The sequence below is a fragment of the Oryx dammah genome, unplaced genomic scaffold (assembly GCF_014754425.2).
Source record: "Oryx dammah isolate SB20612 unplaced genomic scaffold, SCBI_Odam_1.1 HiC_scaffold_21, whole genome shotgun sequence".
Taxonomy (NCBI): Eukaryota; Metazoa; Chordata; class Mammalia; order Artiodactyla; family Bovidae; genus Oryx; species Oryx dammah.
In genome coordinates, this window is record NW_024070205.1 from 6,912,585 (window position 1) to 6,925,457 (window position 12,873).

The 12,873-nt window shown below is 45.1% G+C and overlaps 1 long non-coding RNA gene across 3 annotated transcripts in view; it reads right to left on the bottom strand.

Annotated features, from left to right (window-relative positions):
* Positions 1–314: 314 nt before the first annotated feature.
* The window catches only part of LOC120880011, an 86,926-nt gene continuing 74,367 nt past the window's right edge, over positions 315–12,873 (bottom strand). Inside the window, exons 4-5 of one of the 3 annotated variants that reach the window (XR_005724928.1) lie at positions 5,654–5,779; positions 315–664 (exon numbers count right to left, since the gene is read on the bottom strand). This is a non-coding gene — a long non-coding RNA (uncharacterized LOC120880011). Of the gene's footprint in view, positions 665–3,030; positions 3,164–5,653; positions 5,780–12,873 lie in introns of those variants that run through there. The other 2 variants (XR_005724929.1, XR_005724930.1) reach the window with 2 other exon arrangements.

Sequence of the window (12,873 nt, forward strand, 5' to 3'; positions counted from 1 at the left end):
TGACGAACTGATCACATAATGTAAAACCGTCTGGCTCTGAATAGACTGCTCTCAGAGATGAAACAAAAATGAGAGCGTGTCTGCATAATCGGTGTGTAAACGCAAGCAGGGTATTAAGCATTCCTTTTTATTCTTAAAGAGCTGAAATGAGACAAGCTCCCCCCGCCCCCAAGCAATCTCTGTGTTTCTCTCTCTCTCTTTTCTCTGCTAATAAGCTCTAAGCAATTTGGAGGCAAGGTGTGATATTGCTCTCACAGATAAATAATAACAAACAAAAAAAAATCATAATGTTGATGTGATTATACCTCACTGACTAAAGGGAATTAAAGGTAGATTCTTTTTTTTATTAGTTTGCTGATCCTGGGCATCCGACTCCTCATAACTGCTCAATATATCACACTAGTTAATCATTCTTGCCATTATCTTTAATGTCTTATTAGAGGGCTTCATTCATCTGGTTTTTATCTGTTTCATTGGAAGCAGTTTTAATCTCATTTCCGCAGCGCTGATAAGCCTGTTAGTTTGCACAAATTGGTTTTGGTGACAACGTGTAGATAGCAATAAAGTGATTTCCAAACAGAGAGGAGAAATCTATTCAGGTCCAAAAAGCCAGGTGGCTTGAGCAAAGGAGTTGTGAAGAGGTAGAGACAGTGTTCTTGGCTTCCTACAGGAAAAAATGAAGAAGGTAGGAAACAGGATGAGAAGAAGGCGGAACAGGAAGCTCAGATAAATTGTTACAAGACCCCCGCACCCGCACGCACAACCCGCACCGGTCCAGCCGCGCGTCAGAGAGCCAGCGGTGATGGCCGCGTCTGACCACTAGATGGCCGCATTGAGTCAACAGTCCCATCGCAGCGGTGGAAGAGGACGCAGGTTTAGTGGTAGCGCTTTTCCCCCCAAACTGGAGCAGCCAACTCTCAGACCCCACCCTGAGGGTGCTCCCAGCGCAGCCAGAGGTCTTTCCTGAGAGACCTTGTCAGAGTTTCCTTCCTGCTCTGGGGTGCTTAATATCAGGCTGTCTTGTGCCATCTATCCAGCTAATGAAGCCGCGTTCCTCACTTCCACCTCGCTTTAGAATGGCCTGGCTCTAGGTTTCTTAGAATAAAGGAGGCAATAAGCCTACCAGGTTCAGTAGCTCAAAAATGCATTCATCGTAGATGCTAAATACAGTTGCCGCAGGTTTCCAGGTTGGGAGTCATCCTTTGCAGCCGAGGGGCGGGGGTCGGGAGTTGGGGCAGAAGGGAGGGAATCAATAGCCTGTCAATCTGCTTGGCAAATTTCGGAATGTCTATCAGGTTTAAGAAGGCAGCCTCTTGAATCTCCTGCCTCCTGCTGCTCGGGTCCTGGTAGTACTGAAGCCAGAAAATAAGGCTTGTCTATTACAGTGCTGGCCCCTTTCTTGGGAGTGTTGACCTGGATGCGGGTGTCTGGAAAGATTTAAATCCAAAATCACTCTCCAAATGCACTAAACTCTATCAGATTTATACTTCACACAGACATGAAACACCAAAATAATAATAATAGGGAAAGGAAGCATTTCAGACCAAAAAAGAAAAATACAGAGTCTCATAATAGGCTTCCAAATCACTTGTTTCCGAGGCAAACAGATACCAGCCAGATGCAGACAGTCAATTGTCTGGTGGTGTCTGGGGGTGGGAGGGCACTAATAATCTTCCAAAATTCTCCACTGCCAAAACATTTTGCAGATCCATTTTCAGACCCTCTGCTTTTCAAGGAACATTCGGTTCGTGTTTGTCTGATTCATTCTCACAACTCAAATGTTGATATAAAGTCTGCTTATGAAATTCTGAGACCTCTTGTTTTTAGAAACTCAGGAGGCCACACTTCCCTCAGACCTAGGGGAAGTGTGAACTCCTCTCTATTTTAGAATCTGAAACTCGGTTGACATTTCAGACCGTCTCAGCTAAGTTCTCGCAATCCCTCTTTATCCCATGTTCTGATCTGCCTGGTTTAAAAGCATATCCATCTTGTAACTACTCTGTGGAGCAAAGAATTGAGGATGATGTTTAATGTGTCACTTCTGATCTGAGCCTCCAAGGTGGAAATAGAATCCCAAGACTACAGGGTAAAGAGACTGGTTTCCTGTAGCTGCCTTTAGCTGAGCTCTCCCTCTCGAATTAGGTGCCGTGGGGCAATTATGGCAAGTAATAATGTCTAGAACCCATGAAACCAGTTAGGTTTACATTTCTTTCCAATGTGGTGCTATTCCTTCATATGGAAATGATAGCACAGAGCAACTGGGTGCCTGCCTGGGGCCATGTGAGTGCAGCCGCCATCATTATCCCAGTGGGGACATACTGGCTGTGCATGTGGTCTGATGAGAACGTGGCCTTTTGAAACCCGGTTTGTCCGGGTAGCCATGGCGCCTACTATCGGGGCTGTCTGTTCCGGAAGTTCCCATCAAGATTTGACTTATACGTGTGTGTCTTTATTCTTCCTCTAAAACATGCTATTAACTCTTTGGAACAAAATGCACTGAGGTCTACCTACCAGCCAGTATGTACCAACTGTAGGTAGATTTGCTGCCTGGCAGCTTTGGAGATGAGCTCAAGGCCTTTCGGGGACCATCCTCTCTCCCCCCGACCAGTTCCCACCAGGACATCCAGCTCCTAAAGGTCAGGGTATGGATCTCTGATGGGTGTCTGGCTCCTTAAACTCCCACAGAATGCACTGCTCCGTGGCCGCATAGTATTAAGAGCCTCAGACGAATCGTGCCAGCCACTCTGATGCAGAGCAAGGCCGACTTGAGAGGGGCAGAAGGACCCCACATGGGGCTAGAGACGAAGCAACTCATCCCTCTACTTTTTCAAGTCCTTACGCTGAGAACCAGAAAACCACGTGTGTGAGGACACACTTTATCTACTCTTATGCCGAGTGCATAAGAGTCAGGTCTGTTAACAGCCTGATCCAAGTGAGCAAGGGCTGTTGGAAAACAGAAGCCAGGAAAAGCAAACACGTGGCAAATGGTCCATCTGCCCGGGCCCAGAATCCAAATATTACAGGCCCGATGTCGGGAACGCAGATGTGACTGCCAACGGGGGTTCCTGCCAAACTTCTTCAGAACTTTCCGTGGTGCAGCTGACACCTATTTGAAAGTTTCTCCCTCCTTCTAGCCGCTGAGATAATGTCAGGTTTCTCTGACCTGAACGCAGAGAGAGAATAAAACTCAAAGTAAGCTGTGTTTCTCGGACTCCAGAGTCTGTCTTAGAACAGCATCTCTGCATCCCTGTCCCCACGTGATCGCCCACATCCCTTGGATTCCAGGTGGTATCCGCTGACTCTCTAGGCGCCTCTGCTGATACCTACTGCCGAGACCACAGACACTAGACCGAGGTGCAGATCCTAGGGTGTCTCTTGGATCTGGGGGCATCCGGGGAAGCTGATGCTTCTGTTATGCTCCTCTATTTCTTTTTTTAAAACAATATTTATTTATTTGGCTGCGTCGGGTGTCAGCTGCAGCACACAGGGTCTTTCTTCATTGCATCATGGGGGATCTTTCCCTGAGGCCCACGGGCTCTTCAATTGTGGCGGGTGGGCTCCAGAGCTCGGGGGCTCAGTAGTTTGGCTGCGCGGGCTTAGTTGCTCCACAGCATGTGAGATCTTAGTTCCCCAACCAGGAATCGAACCTGCGTGCCCTGCGTTGCAAGGCAGATTCTTCACCGCTGGACCAGCAGGGAAGTTCTGTTGTGCTCCCGTTTTACAGCACTTCCCTCACCCAAGAATTTGGGTTTACCACAGGGTCTGGGTTCTCAAAGATAGATGTCAGAATTTCCTCGGTCTCTCCCTTTGCTGCATGGTCCTGGACCACGCTCACACCCTTTGGCCTTCTTTGTTGAGGACATACTCTTTTTCAGCATGTCTTTGGTGCCTCCTACAAGTAGGTGCCAGGGGGCCGGTGAGGAGGGCTCCCCAGATGGAGCCCATCTTTGGTATCAAACAGCTTTGGCTCAATCTGGGACCTCCCACAGCCCCTGAATACACACACACACACCGTCCACACCTGCACATCCCAGGGCTTAGGACACTTAGAAGCATTGCTTCTGTTTCCGTTTGAGAGCACCTGTTGAGTCCGATTCAATATTTGGGAAGATGTACGTAACCCAGATAAAATGGGTCCCAAGTTACAGCCCCATCTACAAATTAAGTCATAGTCAAAGAAACCCCATCTTTCCAGCTTTTTTAGAGAATTTTAATGTTGAACAGGATCTCTTGAAAAAAAAAAAAAAAGATGTTAAAGGAGCCCAATTCATAGCTCCTAGTAAAAACTTCTTAAAAATTACCTTTCCTCCTTCCTCTGATTCTCAGGGTAACCTGCCTGGCCCAGGGGACCTGAATCCTTTCCCCAGGGAGTCCTGTGGGTACCCGTGTGAGTTCTTAGCTTTCCCCTGTCTCTCAGTTTCTTCCATTTCTATTCTTTCATTTTCCCCATGAGTAAAGCTCAATCCTTTTATATGCAGCCCCTCCTCCCAAACATCTTACCTCTTTTCCGTCTCTCACTACAAGTCATTGGAATTCTGCATCATCAAAGTCCAAGAATTGAACCTCAGAGAGATTCAGTCATCGTCTCTCAAGACAGAATTCTTTATAGAGAGTGGGAGATATAGACGTTGAGGATGCCAGACTGTGTCCCCTAAGTGTTTGGGGTGATGGCGGGTGGTGGCGGAGTGGACAGTGACTCTCACATTAATGCTTTATGTCTCCAAAACACAAAGATGGAGGTTGAGTTGTAATCACACACCTCTCCCTATGGTCTAAGCCAGTTGAGAGACAGGCACTACAGCCACAGGGGGACCCAGATAGAAATTTATCTGCTGGCGAACCTGGACTGCAGAACCTTAGACATGCGATCAAAATCAGGCTCCTCCCTGCTTTCCATCACACTTAGTTCCTAGGTCTCTGACAAGGGAGACGGAGACAGAGCCGACCTCATCCTGCCCATCAGCCACCACCTGGAGGAGCCTTGTCTGTCACTCACCTTCCTGTACTCAGAGGGCCCAAGAGCCAAGAGGCAGATGGACGTCTAGACTGTCCTGCAGAGGTGCAGGGTTAGAAGGAAGGGTGCTCACCTGAAGGGAGAAGACCTTGGAGGGTTTGAGCCATGCCCGCCCCTGCCCTTCCTCCAATCAAATGAGTCACCCTGCTCTTATCACCCAATGCAAACTCCTCTCCTGGAAGTAGTGTCTTACTTACAACCCCATGGACTACAGCCCGCCAGGCTCCTCTGTCCAAGGGATTCTCCAGGCAAGAATACTGGAGTGGGCTGCCATGCCCTTCTCCAGGGGATCTTCCCAACCCAGGAATCCAACCTGGGTCTCCTGCACTGCAGGCAGATTCTTTACAAACTGAGCTGTAAGGTGAGGTTACAGATCCTCTCCTAGGACTCTTAAAAGGTCAACAAAAGCCCACTCCATGCTAATCCAAGGCATAAAGATAGAAATGGGAGCAAATAATCTGCTACAATTAATAAGCCTGAGTTTCTGCATATAAAAAATTTGTTCTAGATGTTGATCATTTAAAGGATTTTATTGTCTTTCTTTATTGAAAAGATGTTGGGTGTCTTTTCACATGAAGTAGCAGGAAGAAAAATCGAATAAGAAGAGTCAGAAAACAGGCTTCTACTTCAGATTCTTACTCAGGCTCTTAAGTTGGAATTTGTCCCCAGCACTCTGTCTCTCGGTTCCTGGCAGACCACTGGCTAGGCAGCCTCTTTACCCATGCACCAGAGGATCCTCCTTGGTTCAACAGTCCAAGCTCTAACCTGTAAGGAAGAGAGGACACCTCCTTCACAGCAGTTTTATTTTTCAAAGAGCTATAATCTGAGACCCTAGAGGCTGGATAGTGCAGAGAAGCTAGGAATAGTCCCCAGAACACTAACTGCCTCTGTTGAAATAGTGGCTCTACCACTATTTAGCTCAGTGACCTCTGGCAAGTTATTTAACCTTTCAATTTCCTCACCTATAAAGTAAGAGGTAGTAACAGTGTAAGCCTATTAGGGTATGTAGACACTTGGAGCAGTCGCTGGCACAGAGGAAAAGACATGAAGTGATGGCTGGCGTTGTTGCTGGTCAGTCACTAAGTCATGTCTGACTCTTTGCAACCCCGTGGGCTGCAGCACGCCAGGCTTCCCTGTCCTTCACTATCTCCCAGAGTTTGCTCAAACTCATGATCTTTGAGTCGGTGATACCATCCAACCATCTCATCCTTGGTCGTCCCCTTCTCCTCCTGCCCCCAGTCTCTCCCAGCATCAGGGTCTTTTCCAATGAACTGGCTCTTCACATCAGGTGGCCAAAGTATTGGAACTTCAGCCTCAGCATCAGCCTTTCCAGTGAATATTCAGGACTGATTTTCTTTAGGATGGACTGGTTGGATCTCCTTGCTGTCCAAGCGACTCTCAAGAGTCTTCTCCAGCACTGTAGTTCGAAAGCATTAGTTCTTTGGTGCTCAACATATTTATGGTCCAATTCTCACATCCGTACATGACTACTGGAAAAACCATGGCTTCGACTAGACAGACCTTTGTCAGCAGCATTATGGTTTAGTAAATTTCAGTGCAGAAACCAACAGAATACTATAACCTCATCACAATCACTTTATGAACCTTCTAATAACATGGAAATGCTCAGGCTTAATTGCTAAATTTGAAAGCCAGAATTAAAATGTTTATATACCATTTTGAACCATGTTTAAAAACAACAGCAACTAGAATGAATTCTAACAAAATGTTAATTGGTTATCTTTGGTCATCAGATTACCAAAAAAAAAAAAAATTTATTTTTTCTCTCTGCTTTCCCACATGAATGTTCTACAACAGAATGTATTCATTTAAAAAATGATAATTTTCATTATTTAAAAAATTCTGGCATCAGGGCAGGTATAGCAGGCAAGCCATGTCTAACAAAACGTTGCTCTTCTGTCTGGATAAACCACACATTAGAGTGACAATAAATTCTATTTTCGATGGAAACAAGACATTCCTTTGTCAGTAGTAAATCAGGCTGTTGCTACCCCACCCCACCAGCGTTATAAATGCCTCTCTCCTTGGTAGGTGTTTCTCCTGGGGCTGCATTCCACAACCCCAAGACAGGTATCAAGTTCTGCCATTCCTTTGAGGATCCATCCATCCTGAAGACAGTTGTTGCTTGCAGCAAGAAGCCCTGACAGCCCCACCTGTCCCATCACCCCACCCCTCACTCATATTTACCAAGTATTAAGTATTTGATGACGGAATGTGCTCAAGGCCAAAAATGACAGCTAGGCCCACTCTTCTATTGCTGCTCCAGTACCCTCCCGCCTAGAAGGTAGAAAAATGCTATTGAATAATACAACTCGAATTATTCCAGCCCCAAGCTGAAGCCTCAGCCTCCGGGTCTCTGACTTTCTAGAACATTCTTTGAATGGAAACTTCTACCTGGACTCTCATCCTTGAGGTACATTGCCAGTTTCAGGGGGTTGCAAATTTTTTTCTCCAGTATTTATGAGTTTAGATTGCTGCAAACCAGGAGAGGTTATCTGCTAGGAGCATCACAGGACAATCTGTCAGCTTCAGCATTTAACCTGGGGGGAAAGGAGCTATCTGGCCAAGCCCTCGGTGATGGCACCATCGTGAACTCACACACACCGTGACGCAAAGCTCAGTGTTGGCAAAGAGGGACTCAGCTCCAGGCCACCCACACACCTTGTCTTGCCTTTCTTTTCCCCTATTTCTTGCTTTTTAATACTCCCCTGGACTCATCAAAGTTACAAAATATTGTAGCTACAAAGGAACTGAGCTCTGCTCAACACCACAGAGCTAGTCAGAAATAATAATAATAATAGCAGTGATAGTGACAGTAACAAATTCAGACAAGCCTTCACTACAGGCCAGGTACTCTGCTAAGATTTTCGATAAAGTAACTTATGTAATCTGCACCACAACCTCGTAAAGTAAAAACAAACTTTTTGGCCAACCCAATATTAGTATCCATGTGTCATGGAGGAGGATACTAAGGCCCAGGATATTAAGTGACTTTTCCAAGCCAGGACCCTTGGTCTCTTGATTTATCACCTGTTCTTTCCAATATACCATGCTGTTGCATGGAACTCAGAAGCCAGTACCCTTAGAATCTTCCTCCTGACTGCTGGACCAGACACAAACAAAACAAAATAATCACAGAGGTGCAAAAAAGAGTCCATTCAACTTTATCTCAGAAAACATTCTCTGACCACCCGCCCTGGTGCTGGGTGCTGTGGGAAGTCAGAAATGAAATAAAAAAGTGAGGATGCTGCTTTTATGCAACTTAAGATGTAATAGGGACAGAGGTCAACACAATATTGCAAAATAATTATCCTCCAATTTTAAAAAAATGTAATAGAGGAAGACAGAAGAATGAAATAAGTGTTGAACATTGATAACATTTACGGAAAATCCTTTTTCCAAGGACTGAACACAACGCAAACAAACCATAGTGAGAAAGATTCTTGACTCTCCCACCTAGCTCTCTTTCACCAACTCCAACCTTCACGGTCAAGACCCTCCAGTGAGGCTATAATTAGCCAAAGGAAGGGGAGGGGGATGCATCTTGGTTGATAATCTCACTGCTTGCAAGGAGGCTGGGGGAAGCTCATCCCATTTTAGAGATCAAATAGCCAAGGCTGAGGGTGATTCAGTCATTTGCCTCTGACATCATAAAACTACTCTGCTGCACACACAGGACTTGAAACCCTCTGTGGCCCCAAAGCAAACACGCTCCCACTGCAGAGCACTCCCTCCCCACTCCCTCCATTCCCTGGACTCATCTCCCAGCAAAGCCTTTACCTGTGGGTCCCATTTGGTGAGTGATGGATGAAAATTTCTGAGCAGTGCCAGCCCCTCCTCCAAGCCTGGCCAGGCGGCTGCGCCATTCCAGAACAAACACACGTCTGATCTATGAGGCTACTTTCTTGCCATGAAAGGATGTGTCTCCCAAGTGACCTCTTCCTTGGTAGTTGGAGAGAAAATGTGATAAAAAGCAAGAGCCGTGTCCTTTGAAGATAATTCATACATTGGCCAATAGATGCGATAAAATAGCTAGAAATCCAGCATGGGCTACAAACAACTCCACATTAAAGGCATCTGTGTTTAATAAAACTAATAAATCAAATGCTCTTAGGCGGCGCCTCCTAGCTATGTTTTAGGGCTATAATTGGTGCACATGGATAATACAAGAATAAAAGGCATTGAGTCAGCAGAGAGACCACTAACCCCTGACGTGCCCCTCAAGTATTTCTGGGATTCTTTTGGTGTTTTGTTTGGGGAAGTTTATCAAAAGCAAAGTCCCTTTCTTAGAAAAGTGCCAGGCTACCAACCTCTGCTCTTAAACAGGGAGTACGCGCTCTCTCTGGGAATCTATAAACACAACGGAAAAGCCAGAGAAGAAGGTGAGCCCTGATACGGACTCATTTACAAAACAGACTCAGAGAAGGAACCTATGGTTGTTGTGGGAAAGGGTAGGGGAAAGGGATAGTCAGGGAGTTTGGGATGGACAGAGGCACGCCGCTGTATTTAAAATGGACAGCCTAACCAACAAGGACCTGCTGAACAGCACAGGGAACCTTGCTCAGTGTTATGCAGCAGCCTGGATGGGAGAGAGTTTGGGGGAGAATGGATACCTGTATATATATGGCTGAGTCCCTTCGCTGTCCACCTGGATCTATCACAACATTATTAATCAGCTATTCAATTCAGTTCATTTCAGTTGCTCAGTCGTGTCCAGCTCTTCTGCAGCACAGCCTCCCTGTCCATCACCAACTCCCAGAGTTTACTCAAACTCACGTCCATTGCATCAGTGATGCCATCCAACCATCTCATCCTCTGTCGTCCCCTTCTCCTCCCACCTTCAATCTTTCCCAGCATCAGGGTTCTTGCTGTACTCCAATACAAAATAACAAACTTAATTTTTTTAAGTAAAAAATAAAAAGTGGAACAAAAAAGAGGGAACATTAAACATGCTAATTTATTGTGCCTCTCAGATATGCACTTCAGATGTATTTTCTGATTTAATCTTCACAAGCACCCCTCAGATGTGTGACCCTACTGCCTTATTACAGGTGAGAACACACACCAGTGAAGTGAATGTCCAGAGGCAGAGCTGATAGACTTCCAAGCCAGTGAAAGAAGACGCTGAAGAAGCTTAGAGTACTCAACCTTGAGAAGATGGACTACAAGAGCAGCTGCTATGAACTCTAGGTCCAGCTAAGACTATTCCTTGAAGAACAGAAGCCCCTTTGCATTAAACCAGAAGAGAACAAAGGATGTAGGTTTAGAGACAGGAGGAGCTCATTGGTAGCAGTCCTCTCCAAGGACTGTTGGACCTAAAAGGAAGTGGTGGAAATTCCTGTCCTGGGGAAAACCTAAATTCACAGCGATGTTGTAGACAGGATATTTGACCAGGTCCGTGTTCAGGGATTGGCACATACAAACGAGTAATCACCTCTCTAGCCTTCCCTGTGCTTTGTAAAATGGAGACAGTAATAACTAATTTGGAGGGTTTGGGGGAAAGCAGTAAACGAAATGATGTATATAAAATCTTTGGTAAACCCTAAGGTACTATCAAGCACGAGGATTGTTATGATTCCATCTTTCCGGAGCTTTTAACATATAATCCAGCCTGGAGACAGAGGGATGGACTCAATGACTTCCTATGACTCGTTTTTATCACCAGTAGACAACTCAAAGCTTGGGAGGGAAGGCAAGCGGCTTCTAGGGATCATTAGCTTTACAACCTTTCAGAAAACCTCAGCCTAAAATAGAGATGGCACAACCCTCCCCTCTCCCATGAAACATTTCAATGACATGGTCAACTCCGTCTCAGCTGCAGAGTGTGAGAGCTATACAGCTGGTCAAGGTCAGCCCAGCTTCTGCCAGGAAGGAGGGTAGTTTGGATGACAAGTTACCGGATCATGATACTGGAGCAAATTCATAATTTGGGGCTAGAAGACATTGGCCTTTGCCTCAGAGGCTATTTAATGCCATAAGACTCCAAGCCCCATTTCAGAGGCCAACTTTTTTTTAAAAAAGATAGTGACCTTAATTATTATAGCATATTGATTAGTTAGGGACAGATGGCTTGAAGTTTATTCCCTACCTTTACAATAACTTACCAGATACACACTAATTCATCTCTTACTCAATATTGTAAATAGTTATCTCCCTTCATTAGATAAGAGAGCATTAATCTTTTATGAACCATAATATACATTGGTGGGTCTCCCAGGTGGGGCAATGGTAAAGAATCTCCCTGCCAAAGCTGGAGACCAGGAGATGCAGTTTCAATTCCTGGGTCAGGAAGATCCTCTGGAGGAAGAAATGGCACCCCACCCCAGTGTTGTTGCCAGGATAATCCCATGGACAGAGAAGCCTGGCGAGCTACAGTCCATGGGGTCTCAAAAAGTCAGACACGTCTGAGCACACATGCATGCGCACAGTAGGCATTCTTCATATGATATCTTTCTAGCACTGTGCACGCTGGTGGGGAGGCTTAAGTGAAAAACCTTTAAGAGCCATACAGATGCAGAAGAATATAGAAATAGAAATTGATATAGATGTACTTAGCATGATGAATTATCATGACAAAGCAGCCTGAGATCTTATCTGTCATTTGTTTGAACAGTGAGATGCTCCAAGTACTTCATAACTACACCCTTATTCTCTCAAAACTCACATCAAAGAGCCTTCTGATTTTTCAATAATATAATAGCATAAAGAAAACATTTGGGTACACTTTTGATAAACTTTCCCACACAAGTTACCAAAGATCCTTCATAAAACTAATTAAATCACTAGAAGTGACTGCATTTATCAAGGCCTTTGCAGATTAAAAGTTAAGTCAGTCAGCCTAGTACAGGAATGATGTTTCTGGATGGGAGACTTCAGCTCCCATTATACAGAAGCACTACAATAAGGTTTTCTTCTTATATTTACAACTCTAGAGTGTTTTGTAGAGCCTGAAAAGTTGAAGTGGCAGACTAACTCAGCCAGCTGCTTGCTACTGATAATTATTATCCAGGGCACACTAGTGCTTGGTGAGGGTGAAGTGAAAGTGAAAGTCACCCAGTCGTGTTGTACTCTTTGCGGTACTCTTTGCGAGCCCATGAACTATACAGTCCATGGAATTCTCTAGGCCAGAATACTGGAGTGAGCAGATGTTCCCTTCTCCAGGGGATCTTCCCAACCCAGCAGTCGAACTGGGGTCTCCTGCATTGCAGGCAGATTCTTTACCAACTAAGCTATCAGGGAAGCCTGAGTATGAGGTTGCAAATACGTACCTTCCGCTATTCTTTCCCTCATTTACTTACCACCAAGGTGAGACGGCATAGCTATGTTTCAAGTCATAAAGGGCAGCCCAAGCTTGCCTCATTCAATACCACATGAGTATGATAGATTTTTGATGGTTATAAAAATTCAGAAGAGGGAAAAATCTCTGACATGGGGGTGATTAAGGATGTTCTGAAAACTCTTTGAGAATTCTTTGAGCCTCTGGTACCTGCTCAGTATTTTGTGAGCCTAGGGCAAATGGGCTGCTTGCAGAATATTATTATAAAGCCAATTATGCTCTGTGTTCTAAGCAATTTCCCAGCTCCCTCTTGGACATCTGACCCCAGTTTCAGCAACGGGAAATTTCAGTGCCTACAAAAGTCTATTGTTTGGTACAGCGCTGGATCTTAAATTTGAACTCAACTGCCCAAATGTAATATTGCTATCCCTTGCATTGGGAAGTTATTTCTACTTTTTAAAGTGTGTTTCCATTCAGGGAGGCATTTTGTCTTAATAGGATTTCTGAGCTCAAATAGAAATTATTAACCTCAATTTACATCTCAAGTAACCGAGGCCCGGAA